At 39.5% G+C, this 12500-nt stretch overlaps 1 protein-coding gene across 12 annotated transcripts in view; it reads right to left on the bottom strand.

The window, feature by feature from the left end:
- The window catches only part of LOC147030564 (uncharacterized), a 593272-nt gene that overhangs the window by 192264 nt on the left and 388508 nt on the right, over positions 1-12500 (bottom strand). Inside the window, exon 6 of one of the 12 annotated variants that reach the window (XR_015056446.1) lies at positions 9982-10148. The exons of the other annotated variants lie outside the window; for them this stretch is intronic. The gene's annotated coding sequence lies outside the window, so the exon portion shown is untranslated. Of the gene's footprint in view, positions 1-9981; positions 10149-12500 lie in introns of those variants that run through there. 12 annotated transcript variants of the gene reach the window in all.

Genomic DNA, 12500 nt, shown 5'->3' with positions numbered 1-12500 from the left:
AAAGACATATAAAGTCAAACAACATTGATGGAATTAGCAATAATGTTTCCAGCACAGCAACGAGCATGATGACAGGAAGCATAATAAGGTGTAAAGTTCTACAGCCTGCCTGGTTTCGTGACCATTTCGTACCTGCTGTTTGAGAGATTACTATAGAATGAAGGTGAAAGTGTACAGTATGTTTAGTTGTTTCTACAACCCGTAAATTCTGATTCAATCAATTAATCAAACCAGCACAGTAATACAGTAACTCAGAATGAAATGCTTCTTCAATCAATTAATCAAACCAGTCCAGTAATACAGTAACTCCGAATGTCAAATTACCTTCCAGATCAAGCATAGCCTCAAATACCAAATTTGAACGGTATTTTGTTTCATCATAATGAATTACTTTTGTATGTACAAAATGTTCCATCGACAAATACAATTTTTGGGTAATTTTAAATTTCCATTGTATTGAAGCTTATGGAGGGTGTTTGATTGTTTGCGGTGCTTTTGTGTGAAAGGTTTTGAATCAGTGCTTGAAACATCTTGATTTTAGAAAATGGCTCTAAATGGACAAAGCGGTAAACCGCCTTGCTCCCGATTGTGCTTAAACTTGCTCCCGATTCTCGCTCAGTTCTAATGACCCTGTATCTAATATCTTATAAACTCTTCACATGAGCACCTTCAAATGAAACAATAACATGCATTTCAATTTGTTATTAAGATATTATGGATATTGTCAGCCATCTCAACCAGGCGAAATTATTCTACAATGATGATGTTAATTTCCTTCATGGAAACAGACACGTGATGTTTGTTTCCCCGATTTCAAATGAAAACACCTGATTCAGCACTGCCTGAGCTATACATCTTGTGTCTTATAGGAAATCTGGTAAAGCCACATCTGGGATATCACTTTCAGTTTTTGTCACTTTATAACAAACTCATAAAGGAACAAAAACTGAATGTGATATTCTCGATGTGGCCTAACCATCTGAACGAAGATAGTTCCAGGGTTCGTGTGTCTCAATTATGAAACAGTATTTCAACAAGAAAAAAATAGCGGAAGATAAGATAAGGGATTAGATGGCAGATGAGGTTACAAGAGAGGATGACATTACATGGGGGATTATAGAGGCATTGTAGATATTAAAGAGAAATGCCAGAGTAGATACAAGTGTAATTTTTGAGAATGTGGTTGGAAAGAGGACTCAAAGGAAGAGATTGAAGGTAAACTAAAGTATTGGAGAAATGAAATGAGAAAGAGACTCTTTTTAAACTCGGAGTGGAGTTGGTATTCAAATGTCTTCCAGAAAGTATCGTGAGAGGAAGTATAGATGATCAGATTGTAGTTTGATAAATATTTTATCGACAGATTTGGATAAGAGACACAGGTGTGTGTGTGTGTGTGTGTGTGTGTGTGTGTGTGTGTGTGTGTGTGTGTGTGTGTGTGTGTGTGTGTGTGTGTGTGTGTGTGTGTGTCATCAATTGTTATCTTCATATGCAGTTCTTAGGAGGTGGAACAAAGTCTGCCCAGGTCTTGAAGTATCCACCTACGTTTCAGTAAGGGATTATGATTCTTGGACCAAGCATTGAAGTTTTTTGTTCTGAAAGTTTTGTGCCGATGGCTCTCTTCAGGATCGTTACTATGCCCCGGACAGCCTCTTTCTGCAGTTCGTTTGTAGTAATATTCATAGGGATGTTTTTTTAGGATCTCCATGAGGTTCTTTTTTATCATTCCTGTTGCTCCAATTATCACTGGTACAATTACGCCATTCTTCAGCTTCCAATATATTTTCACTTCATTCTTGAGGTCTTGGTGGTATTTGGTCACTTTCTTGATTTCTGCGTTGTTTAGGCCAAAATAACTGGGTACTGACACCTCACTTAGCCATGCCCTCTTTTCATTTTCGTACATAAGTTCCATATTTGGTCGCAATGCTTTGTCTATGTTCACACTCGATGGGATCATTAGGTCATACATAAGCAGCACTTCCTTGTTTTCAAAGATTGCTTTTGGTTCATATCATGTTTCCATGAGTTTTCTGGAAGCATGGATATCAAAGCTTGTGCAGATGTGCCAGTGAATTACTCCACAAACTGCATTATGCCGTTGTGTGTACAGCTGTTCTGAGATGAGATTTTTTTTACATGCAGTATCACTGTAGTACTCCAGAGTTCCATTGCTTTCTCAATCAGTTGTGATTACTTGTGGATTTATTTTGAATATTTGCATGCCTTTTATCATCCATGAATGTGGAACACCATCGGAAGCTTTCTCATAATCCATCCAGGTTGTGGACAATTTCATTCTTTGCATTTTTCAAGACTGGACTTGTTCAGTAGTGGGTGGGTGGTCTATTGTTCCATAATATCCTCTCTTACATCCCTTCTGTTCTGCTTCTAAGTCTCGTTGTTGTGTTAGGTGGTGGAACATAATTTCTGTGATGATAACCTTCAGAAGCTTTATGTTGTTGGGAGACATGTTATTGGCCTATATTTGTGAGGTAGGTGGTTTTACGTAAAAGAAAATGGTGACTTTACAGAAGAAAGCTCAGTGCGTCGAATGGTTCAGAGACAAAATCTGACACACAAGTTCAGCGTAATTGCCGTACAAGGTACGGAAGGAATCCGCCATCACGGACTAGTGTCAGAGAGTGGTACAAGAGGTTTAAGGAGACTATAATTTGTCATAAACAGAAAAGTACCGGTCGACCAAGCACAAGTGCAACAGACATTCAACGAGAGCATGAATCATTTCAACAAAGTCCCAGAAAATCAATTTGATGGGCCTCCTATCCAGAGAACTGGGACTACCAATGTGGTTTCCACAGGTTCTGCAGGAACTCAAACCAAAAGAATGGACCCAAATGCAAGGCGTTTGCCTTGGAAATGCTCAGTCACATCGAGGATGATGAAGATTACCTGAAAAAGGTCATGTTCACAGAAGAAGCTTGCTTTCTTGTAACAGGGAAGGTCAACTGGCACAATGTGAGGATACGGGGTTCTGAAAACCCCCACTTGGTCATTGAACACATAAGCGATAGTCCAAAGGTCAATGTGTGGTGTGGCCTTATCCATGACCACATAGTGGGTCTGTTTTTTGATGTGGAGGATACAATGACCTCAACAATTTCCATGAACATGGTGGAAGGTTTCGCCTTCTCAAAGATTGAAGACCTGCAACCTGATATCATTTTTTTAACAGGACGGCGCTCCCCCTCAATGGGCCATATTTGTTCGAGCCATTCTGAATGAAAAATTTACAAGTCGCTGGATTGGCCGAGATGGACCAACCGCCTAGTCCACACAATTGCCAGACATAATAACCCCCCTTGATATTATTTCTGTGGGGGTTTGTCAAAGATGTTATCTACAACACCAAGGTGGCAAACCGGCAGGTTCTTCATTCTCAGATCACAGCTGCATGCGCACTGGTGGACACAAACATGCTGAGCCGAACATGGTAAGAACTCATGTACTGCCTTGATGTCTTGCACGTGACAAACAGAGCTCACATTGAAGTGTATTGATGCTTTCCACAAAACATGTGTTTCTGTATCATATAAACTAAAAGGGTATCGTATAATTTGAGGTTCTAAATATATTACCAATCAAAGTTGTCCGGGTCTTTTTGGAACACCCTGCACATCATCTTTACCTGTTCAAGTGTTAATAAATAGTCAGACTGTAATCCAAGTTTACCCAACAAAATTTATTGGTGTTTATATAAACAGAAAGCGGTGTTGGAAAGTACAAATTGATTTCTTATGTAAATGATTGTCTTGAAATACAAGTACTATAAACAAACGAAAAGCTTTTGTACCCATACATGTTTTGCATGGACTCCACTCCACCCTAATGTTGCTGTATTTGAATTATGGTATACTTACTTGGGGAAACAGCTCAAAAAGAAACACAGACAAAATTAGTATTGTTCAGAAAAGGGCTGTGAGAATAATAAATAATGTTGGATGTGACTCACAAACAAGTAAGCTGTACTATGATTGCAATATCCTTAAAATACCCGACTTATTGTCTTGGAATCGTCATGTGCCAACGAACTAAAGGTAATTTACCAGATGCTTTCACTCCTCTATTCCAATGTAATAGTGCTATACATTGTTACACTACAAGACAACATGATTGTTTTAATCTTACACACACTCGTACGATCTTCGAAAACAAAACAATTGTGTTCACCGGACCTAAACACTGGAACAGCTTATATGCTGAAACCTCCTCAATCAATAGTTTCAAGCAAAAACTCAGATGTTACCTTCCAAATGCATATGTTGACATTTCTAATGTCCTATTGTTACTGGACTGTACAGGTGGTACCGAAGAGTGATCGGTTATTTTGCTCATTGGACTAAACTGTTCTCCTTGTAGACCACATGGCTTCTCATATAATGTCCTTCTTTCATGTTTTCAATGACCTGAAACACATTTTGTGAGCGTGTACTTTACGTCTCCTTCCAACTCATTGTTATGTTCTGACTAATAGACTCTTTGTTGGAGCCTAATCCCTTACAAGCTCGGCTTTTTATTTAGGTTTTTCATATTTTACACTGATTAATTATTCATGTCTTATTTATCTCATTTGACGCTTTTATATATCTCACTGTATATTGTATTTGATTCAATTTATTTCTTTGCATTATTTTGAATTTGACTGAGAAATTTGTATGAGAACTGAGAAATCGGCGAGAAATTTGTATGAATCATATTTTTTGTTGTGAAATGTGAAACAATAAATAAACAAGCTGGTAGACGGCGATGGGTCGCCGAGCATGGAAACTATAAGATATAGAGCAAAATGGATGTCATATAGTGGATAGGGAATCACCTTAAGATTATGCATATCAAATCTCATCCAGTTCCATCCACTGATAACTACTCAGTATCCATTTGAATGAAAAGTACCGAAAATGCGGTTTGAAATCGGAAATCCCCAAAGTTCGAGGGCGTGCTGTGGGTGAACAAAGATCTAAATCGAAAATCCGGCTCGATGGTTTGTGCACAAAGTATTCCAGACGATTAGTATGAATTTTCATGACCATCCGACCATAACCCTAGGAGGAGTAGCATTTGGTGCGAAGGCATCTCCAGCTCTTGCATATTATCGATTTTTGCACTAATTGACCTTTGACCCCTGACCTAAGCGAAATCGGTCAATATGTCCTGAGGCAAAGTTGTAGTACTCATTGAGTACCATGGACCTGCAAAGTTTCATTCGTATCGATGCACTCACCTGGTCGCTAGGGGGCCTTCAATTTTCGCCAATTTTCGCGCATACCTTAATTGTAGGGGGTGCTGCGGGTAAAGTATTCCATATATCACAAAAACCAGAATATATTTGATAGAGCATCACCTGTAGATCATTCGTGCCAAATTTCATAACCCTACGTGGGATAATGGCTTTCGGAATTGATTTCGCGTGAACGGTACCGATTTTGAAGGTTTTTCGGTTGTTGCTAGGGAACCAAAGCGTCCTTAGCAACCATCACAATTTCCAAAGCACGAGGTCATAATATGTACCTACCACCCGAGTTTGGTCAAAATCCGCCCACGTTTACTACCAATTATGGTGATGACAAACGAACAAACATCCAAACAAACATCCAAACAAACAGACATAATTACTGACAATAAGGGTCACCTATTTCGGCAACCCAAGAAACAAACACAAACCTTTATTATGAGAATATGGAGAACACATATTAATAGAATGTACAATATTTTAAACTGTCAATTTCATCAAGCGCCGTTCAGTACAAGACGGACACGGATGGGCTTTGCATTTTGAGATGATTTCTTGTTTCTATTTTGGGTTTGTTTTCTATTTTTTTCAGGACACAATAGCTCGAGGTCTTTATCTTTAATTCAAAGTTTGTTTTTTATTTTGTAAATTCCTTTCCATAGTTTTGGGCTGCAATTTCCTCTTTGGAATGGTTATATTTGTCCCGTCTCTTTTCTCAATTGTTCTCACTGTCTTTCAAGTCTTTGCTTCCATGATGGTGTTTGGCTTTTATTCATTGGAAGTGGTCTTTTTTTCTTGCTTTTTACTTTGTTGTTTCCGTTTTACTTTTTCTTGAAGGAACAGAGCCACTGAAAATCACACAGAATTCTTTCAGGGGGGATGATGTTGGCATCATTTTTCTGATTGCTTAGTTGGTTTTCTTTGTTATCCCCACACTTTTTTGAAAAAAACATGAGAAAGGGGGAGGGTATATTTTAATCAGCTCCATCTGTCTGTCTGTCCATCCTTATCCCCACACTTTTTGAAAAAAGTGCATGTGTGTGTGTGTGCATGCAAGTTGCTATTGTTGACTATCTCCACACATGGGTGGGTGCCAGGAGATGGAATGGAGACCTACCAGGTCTCAAAGTAGCCACCTTCATTTGTGTGTGTGTGTATAATATGTATATGTCATGTATAATATGTGTATGATCATGATTCAAGAGCATGTACAATCACAATCGTGCATGTGTATGCGTAAATCACGATTCGTGTATGTTTGTGTGTGCGTGTGTGCACGCCGCCGCCACCAGTCGTCGTCTCCACTCACGAGTCTCGAAGACTGAACGGAGCCTTCCCTGGTCCTAAAGCACCCATCTTCACCCCAGCAAGGAAGCACGACTCATGAGCCAAGCTGTTTTCTTTTCTGTGGTGTGTGTGTGTATGTGAGTGTGTGTGTGTGTGCGTGTATGTGTGTGCGTGTATGTGCACACACATATATGTGTATGCAGTTTGTCCACAAACCTCACCCCAGGTTTGTCCTCACCCCTTTCAACCTTTACCTTCCTTCCCTTTTGTTGCTGTTTTCTGTTCTCCATGTGTTCTATTAACACTCGCATCAGAGAAAATAAATAAAATTTAAAGTTTAAAAGCTATGTTGTGTGGTGACATATAGCACTGCAGGCCATTTTGCCAGAATTGCTTTTTACCCATACGATAATCCTTGTTATCCCAACACAAATGCGTATTCAAAGACACACGTACAAAACAAATGTTGATCACTTGAAGCCCAAAGTACAGACATTTATATTGATCACAAATTAAAATTTGAAAATCAATTCCATTTTTGCACACACTGTACAAGAAATGATTACACGAGAATGGCATTCTTCAACGTCGTGATGTGACTGAAATGCCTCCGTCCACATTATTACAACATTATAAATACTTGTACGAAATTAGATTTCAATTCCTTCATCTGTTCACAAATACCACATTTTTACCTGACATGATCTCTGACCTTTGACCTCTTGATGCCAAAATCTAATCAGTTTATCTTTGCATCATAATATATACTTGTACGAAGTTTGGTCAAAATCCCATCACTGGTTTACAAGTTAGCGTGCGGAAGCAAACTAAAATCTGTTATGATAAAGTGCTGCCACTGTGGGTATCAGAAATTATTCTGCACTACCATTCGTGTTGCCTGGAAGTTTGCTTTGGCCTTATTAGATTAAGCTTCCCCATTGGATATGCTCTGTTTTATTTTACGTTATGGTTTATTTATGCCTTATAAAGCTTAATAATAATTCATACAGAAATAGATGTGCAAGCTTCTGCTTCTTCTTTAGCAGTCATAATTATTCCCACGTTCTTGTGGGGTTGGCCTGAGGAAGTTTGCGGCGCAAATCTTTCACAAAACAGCTGCCAAAGCCTGACACTCGAATAAGTAGTCAGAGCAGGACTGTGGGATTTGGTCATAGTGCAAACGATAGCTCGCCTACTCTTTGTGAAGGAGACCGTGCGATCTTTGACATCCACCAACAAATGCAAGCAGACAGTACACCAGTTTAATGTTCATCCAAGGGACAGGACACAATGATGAATCACCACGCCTGTGAACCATCAGGATGACAGTTTAGAGCTCGGTCAGGATTCGAACCCAGGATAGATAGCTTATCGGCGAGTGTGCATACCTTCAGGCCATCCTGCCAGCACAGATGTGCAAGCATACTGCTTGTCATGAGCTTTTGTTCAGTATCACACAGCAGAATGTCCATTTGATTATATGTCCATATGTGTCTGTGTTTCAATTTCCATTAGCTAGGTTCCCATAAATCATACAGCCGCGACCGTGTGGGCAACTTCGTGGTAGAATTATAAAGCCAGCAAGTACCGTTACGCTGTTTACAACAGTCCGGAATATGAAAAAATTTAGAAGGAAACATTTCACATCTTAATGCAACACTGATGTTGACATTCAGGTCATACACGATGGCTAAACGGGCCTATCCAGAAAACAAGACTCTCCAAACAAAATGGTGCCTCTTTATCAACCTCCTTAAAAAAGCACAGGAGTGATATTGACTGAAAATGATCAATTTTAAACAGTTTAGCACTGCTGTGTGAGGGTAGCTTTGATAGATAGAAGTGCAACGGGGAGTGCTCTGACCATGGCTCATATTTGCAATTAAGAAAAATATGGTTGCTGGAAAAAAAGGCTTCATACGTAGCAAAAGAAAAGGTTATTTCACAAGAGTATGACTATGACCAAAAGGTTCTGAACTAATTGAGAGTTGCTGATTTCCATAGTGAATCAATTAGCAGAACTTCGGTATGAGAGCAGAATTTAGCTTGCGTTGTGAGGACTAGGGTTGTGAGGGCGAGGGTTGTGAGGGCTGGGGTTTTGAGGGCTCGGGTTGTGAGGGCTGGGGTTGTGAGGGCTGGGGTTGTGATGGCTAGGGTTGTGATGGCTTGGGTTGTCAGGGCTAGGGTTGTGATGGCTTGGGTTGTGATGGCTGGGGTTGTGATGGCTGGGGTTGTGATGGCTGGGGTTGTGAGGGCTAGAGTTGTGAGGGCTAGGGTTGTGAGAGCTTGGGTTCTGAAAGCTATGGTTGCAAGAGCTAGGGTTGTGAGAGCCTGCTTCGTGAGAGCAGGCCTCATGAAAGTTAGGATTATGAGAGCTGAAATATCATGTGACTACATCAGAAGCTTTGTGTAGCAACTCCTTCTGAATAAATTTGAATTGTTTATTCTCTTTTAGTCTCCCCCATACCAGAAGAGAAGGGAGAGGCTAATATAAAGTAGGGGTTCATAGAATACCTTACCCCATGCAGTCTTGAGAAAAAGGACATGGGAAGGGTTTTTTGAACTTTTGCTTTGCGGTTTGCACTAAACAAACAATGATAGGCACCGCCATTTTTGTTTGGTGGTAATTACTCTCCATGCAAAGCGCAAGGTGGAGTTAGGGAATTGGTTCACTTTGTCTGTCTGTCTGTCTATAGATGCAAGTCTATGATCAAGGAAGTACTTGATGTCAATTTAATTTTATATTTTCAATTTTGTTTGACTGCCAGAAAGGCAGACAGACTAAAATAATTATTTTCCTCCTCTGTGCATATGTGCACTCAGGACGAGATTGTGAACAATTTGCCAAATTCAGAGCCTAAATACTGCTAAACTGCAGGTTCTTGTTCTGGTTTTTATTCTGCAGTGTTCCAAATATAAAATTCAATTGAAATTAAATAGTTCCTTGATCATAGACTGACGTCTGTAAACAGATGGACAGAGTGAACCAATTGCTTAAATCCGCTTTGTGCTTTGCACATGGGGTAATGATCATTCATGCAAGTTGAGGAAGTTTATACTGTCCCGGCCCATCCCTCCCTTAGTTTTGAAAAGTTCTCTAAATTTGTATCACTCCATTGCATCCCCTTATTCCACTTCCTCTTGCAAAGCCAAGACAATATCATTGGCAAAGTCTACATGTTACATGATGTGGCTTATATGTGCCATATGAAATGCTGGGCATGGTTTGTTAACTTTATTGTAATATCATGTGAACTGTGAAGTCTTATCCACAATCCCTCAATCTTACCTTACAAACAACTGTTCATCTTTAACTTTGGAACAATCCCTCATTTTACAGACAATATATATATATATATATATATATATATATATATATATATATATATATATATATATATATATATATATATATATATATATATATTTTTTTTTTTAAACTCTCATTGACCTTGCCCAACCAAACCCTCTTCCAAAAAGATTAGAGTTTCCTCCCTTCCTCTTTCTCCTCTTTCTGTTCATTCATTCCCTTGCTTATTGTGTCCAAGAGTTGCCGACTGCTTCAGTAACACTTCATACCTTCTGTCACCTCACTCATTCCATGAGACTCAATCTGGGAAAGAAAAAAAAAAGCCTGGACGTCACTCATTTTGTGACATTTTATCAAGCACAAAAAAGAGCTACTTTGATGTAAACAATGAGTCTGGAATCAAAAGGCTACAGAAATATCCTACAGTGATAAATACAGGGACACGGCATGAGGCGGCAGTGCGGTGCGGTAAAATGATACTTTCCATACTAATTCAGAATAAATCACCGGGGGGGGGGAGTTATAATTTCACCATCTAGCCGAGATTCCATCCTCGTTAATGTAAAAAAGAAAAAAAATGGCCGATTAAATTTTAATCTTGCCAAAAGACTGCAATTCGATCCAACTAGAGGAGAAAAAGGCCTGCGGGTGGAACAGGGACTGGGCTATGTTGGGAGGGGGGCAGAGGCCAAGGCGCATGGAAAGGCTGCCTGAAGCCGAAGAGCAGAGAAGCAGTGAGCAAGTCGATGGAAGAAAGACGAAGAGGCATTAAATTTCATGGCACCGTTAAAGAGCTTACTGTGCCATGCTTTCTGTAATGGCTGCAGTTCCAGGCTGGACTTTTCACTGCTATTAATCCCATTTGGGTCTCTCTCCTACTGCCTGCGGAATCACATGTGCTCTTCGCCTCTCATCTCTTTGTCTCTCTATCTGTCTATCTCGCTATCTCCTCCAACCCACTGTCTCTTTCTGCCACACCCCCTTCTATCTCTCCCCTCCCCACCCTCATGCTCTCTCATCTCCACTCTCTCTCCTATACTGCCCCCATTCCCCCCCCCCCCACTTCCTCTCCATCCCCAAACTCTGCCTCTGCAGATATGCAAGCCCTCTATCTCTCATCAGTAGCTGCCTCTTTCCTATGTTCTCTAATGCACATTGGCTTAATTTATCATTTTGTTTTTATTGCATGTAAATTATCTGCATTTCAAATTGACACTTTAAAACACTGGACAAAACTGGAGGAACAAGCAAACTTTTCTCTCAAGTGACATCTTTATTTTCACACAATAACTACAAGTATCGAAATTATGTATTCTTTCCTACTGAACAATAATACCACATCGACACCAGCATGGTCATACCATGGCCGCTGGGTTCTTGTCAGCATCTTCACTTCCAGTACGGTTCATACTGGAGTAAAAACGTCATGACATCAACACTGAATCGTCATCACTGAGACAGTTGACGGAGCAGTTGATCAGTTTTTACTCAATTAAAGTCTGTTCAACCACCCCATTCACAGAATGATGAATAAATCCAAGCACCATGTCCAAAATCCAAACATGGTTCAAACAGCGACCACACTCACAAAACAGAACATTGTGAGTACCCTTACACGTATCCATGGGAATGTTTTATGTCCATGCAGAACATTCATTTTCAATACACAGCATAATGGCATCAGCCGTAATATATCTCTATATATCTCTATATATATATATCTCTATCTCTATCTCTATCTCTATCTCTATCTCTATCTCTATCTCTATATATCTCTATCTCTATATATATCTCTATCTCTATATATATCTCTATCTCTATCTCTATATATATCTCTATCTCTATCTCTATATATATCTCTATCTCTATCTCTATATATATCTCTATCTCTATCTCTATCTCTATCTCTATATATATCTCTATCTCTATCTCTATCTCTATCTCTATCTCTATCTCTATCTCTATCTCTATCTCTATCTCTATCTCTATCTCTATCTCTATCTCTATCTCTATCTCTCTCTCTCTCTCTCTCGCATTGGAGAAGTAGATTTTGGTTCTTCCTTGGCTTGGTTTTTGGGGCAGAAGTTTTAGTGTGTTTATATTAATATATATGTACACATATATACATACACACATGTATATGTATATATTCTGCTTAAAAGTAACACAAGAACTCTGCCTCAAAGCCCTTCCAGAAAATAATGGCTCTACTGTATTTGAGAGATCAGTTGAGTTGATAATATACCCACTGATATTGCGGGTTAAAGCTCGTATTGAAAAAGGCCATGACATGCAAAGGAACAAAAATACCGAATAGCAAAACAATCCGGTTCAACGAAACACTTTAACACACCTCCATCTGAGTGCAAAATTACAGCAAAAGCTTTTTGTACAAGCTCCAAAGAATTCATAAACATGGCGAGAAAAACTACTTCCTGCAGCACACTATGTACTGCTACTTCAAGAAATGACTGAGGGTGGCAATCCTTGGAAACTATTTTCCAATTAAAATTGTGTGAAAGTCTGCTAATGATTACACCACTTGGAACATAAGCAACAGAACAAAAATAGCAGAAAAGATACACAAGGAACTGACGGAGGAGGCCATTTGACCCTTTATGCGTGCGCTAACCAACCCCAGTATCGTTACCCATC

This window comes from Eptatretus burgeri, chromosome 3, assembly GCF_056783735.1.
Source record: "Eptatretus burgeri isolate ZD-2024b chromosome 3, Ebu_testis_v1, whole genome shotgun sequence".
Taxonomy (NCBI): domain Eukaryota; kingdom Metazoa; phylum Chordata; class Myxini; order Myxiniformes; family Myxinidae; genus Eptatretus; species Eptatretus burgeri.
The sequence above is the reverse complement of the archived record's forward strand: the minus strand, read 5'-3'. Positions and strand labels throughout refer to the sequence as shown.